The sequence below is a fragment of the Eumetopias jubatus genome, unplaced genomic scaffold (assembly GCF_037043125.1).
Source record: "Eumetopias jubatus isolate StellerSeaLion01/CBP00866 unplaced genomic scaffold, mEumJub1_p1.0 scaffold_8, whole genome shotgun sequence".
NCBI lineage: Eukaryota > Metazoa > Chordata > Mammalia > Carnivora > Otariidae > Eumetopias > Eumetopias jubatus.
This window is the reverse complement of record NW_028274814.1, coordinates 27,285,437-27,288,288: the sequence shown is the minus strand read 5'-3', so window position 1 is coordinate 27,288,288 and position 2,852 is coordinate 27,285,437. Positions and strand designations below refer to the sequence as shown.

General features: G+C 39.8%; 1 pseudogene; it reads right to left on the bottom strand.

The window, feature by feature from the left end:
- Nucleotides 1-1,564: 1,564 nt before the first annotated feature.
- On the bottom strand, nt 1,565-2,268 carry LOC114217722 (large ribosomal subunit protein uL6 pseudogene; annotated as a pseudogene).
- Between the last annotated feature and the right edge of the window lie 584 nt (nt 2,269-2,852).

Sequence of the window (2,852 nt, the reverse complement as noted above, 5' to 3'; positions counted from 1 at the left end):
ATTTTTGAGGGCTGGGACTTAGTTCTGGTATTAATTGAATTATGAGAAATGTGCTCAACTCCATAATTTCTCAAATGCTTAATATATAGCACAAATGTCCAGTAGCCACAAGAATAGACCACTGAATTTAATGCATCCATTAAAACAAGTCTGATCATTTTATTTTTTCCCACCTTATACAATTTTGTCTTTTTTCAAGTGTTACCAACGATAGTCACCATGTTATGCATTAGATACGTGAAAGTTTGTACTCTTTCACCAATTCTCTTCCTGTTTTCCTCCTAATTTCAATATGCAACAATTTCTCAATAAATATTGGTGATTGTGTAATAAATATTTTCATGGGAATCAACAGAAAATGTAAAAACCAAATTAATCCTCTGAGGGGTAAAATGTAAATCTCTAGATGATCTCTCATTTGTTCCCTGTAACAAATACGAAACAATTCGAACGGTATCTCAGTATGGAAGTCTACATGATTCCATACTATATTAACAAATACCAAATACACGTAACAGGAATAATTTTTTCCAACCTGAGTTTGACTTATAGTCACTTGTTCTCTTTTCCTTTTACAGGTAATAAATCAAGTTTAATATAAAGGCATAGTTCACACATTTACTAGACTTCTCCTTCATGTGAAACATTGCTTCAGAAACTGTGCAAATGGCCTTGGTAGAAAATGAGGTGTTCCATATTTTAATCCGAAATAGAGGGACGCTCTGCTCTTCTAGTAAATGTTATATTGGGGAGGGTTCTCTCAAAAATTTTAGTAGTTAATGTCTAATCTATTAATTCCCTCAGCATGACAACAGCAAACAAGTTTTTAAGGACTTCCTGAGTATAAAATCTGGACCCAAATCTCTAGCTATATAATTTCATCAGCAGGAAGTGCCTTTTTGCAGACCTTACTGCTAGTCTGATAAAACCACTGATTCTGCTGCTGTTGATAAACTCCCTACATTAAAGTCTTCAACCTTCAACAATTTTCAATTCCAAGCAAAACCTAACAATTTTATTTTCTGTGTGCTTCTCATTTACCCAGAGTAATATGCTGTCCTTTCCCACAGCATATCAGGTTGGCTCAGCTCACGATGGTGAGACAAGTTTCCTAAGGTTCATTTTCCAGAACACTAACTGCTTAACATTGGATTGAAACTCTTCTTCCCCCAAACTAATAATGAAGGTGCCTTTACATTTTCATCCACGGTGGAACGAGAAAACTCAGACCGATGGCTAACTTATAGCCGAACTTTCTCTCTCGCCTGTGGATTTTCAGAAAAAGCTACTCTGTAAAGCCCTCCTAGGACTTTAAGCACAAGAAGCTAAAAAATAACAGAGAGAAACACCCTAACTAAGGGAAGCATGCTTAACTAAGCCATCCATGACCACGGGTCAGTTGTAGAAGGTGGATGCCAATATCTAGTGGGATCAGAACTGAGAGGGAGAGAACAATTTTTTTTTCCCAAATCAGTATAGCTTTTATTGCATCTTTAAAATATCACGAATAAGTCTGAAAAATCATCTGGCATCCTGCTGTTTCTGTAGATGGACAACTCAGATCTTATTCATCAGCCTGCTGAACTGTTCCTTTTTCAGAAACACAGATACCATCCAAGAATTTTCTGATATCCTTGTTTTTAACAGTTGTGGCTTGCTGAATCAAAGCAGCTGAGTTTCATACAAGTTCAATGTCATTTCCTTCAAGAATTAACTCATCTTTTTGGGCTTGAGATACAGAATAAGCAACACCCGACCTCATCCAAACCCTGCGGATATATTTTTCATCCAAGAAATTTCGGATTTCAACAAGAGAACCATTCTCCTGAGTAACAACGTTGATGGGGAAGTGAGCATATACCTCATCTTGTAACGGAAGCCCAGTGCAACGCCCTTGATCATGTTCTGTGCGTGACTACAGACAGTGTGAACAGTAGCCAGCTCTTTTCTATTTCCCCACCATTTGTCAACTTGGATCCTCTTCTTTTTCTCTCCAAGAAGACTGAGTTCTACACTGATGTGATTGAAGTCCCTTCGCAGTGTTCCTCTGGGACTTTTCACAATAACTGTGCGTCCCTTCAGAGTGATGTCGACATTTTCTGGAATGTCGACAGTCTGATTGCTGAGAATGGTCTTCCCTTCTCTCAGGAGATGCAGCAAAGAGTAGGGGGAGACAATTTTGAGCTTAATTTCAGAAATCAGATTCAGCTGCGAGAAGACCTGGTGGCAAGCATCAAATGCAACACTAAACCAAGGCCAGGTTACCATACTTCAGATACACCAGAAATCCAGTGCAATTTTAACAGGGACAGGGGAAGAGATCTGTGTACCTCTAGTCCTACTCACTAACATCTCTGTGGAGTAAGGTGGTACAAAAATTCTTCTAGACAGCTTAGGACAGCTTAGGACCCACTTCTGTGTGTCAGAGGAACTTGTGAAAGAAAAATTGGGCATGGATGTGCATTTTGGGGGTAGTGGTGGTGGTGGTGGTAATGTTCAGGAGTCTCGGTGTCAGAGGCTCATAAGAAGCCTGTCCTACACTATAAAGTGGGTATGGGCGGGGCCCATGTGCAAGCAGACAGCACAGCTAAAGACTTATTTTGGAGCAGGCAATGTGTGAGGGGGCATTTGGAGCCGTGTGCTAGTTTTGTCCCTTAAGTTTCAAGATGCATGCTTTAAATACCAGAGACATGTTGGATCCCAGTATTACTTCAAACCCGGAAGGACTAATCAGCCTGGATATTTGCTTAGAAGCCCGTGACCGAAGCATATTGGAGGAGACGTTCTGACAGTATTTATGTCAAAGTTCCTTTCCTAGTCAGTTTGGTTCTTCTAGTGAAGACTGGGGTGGG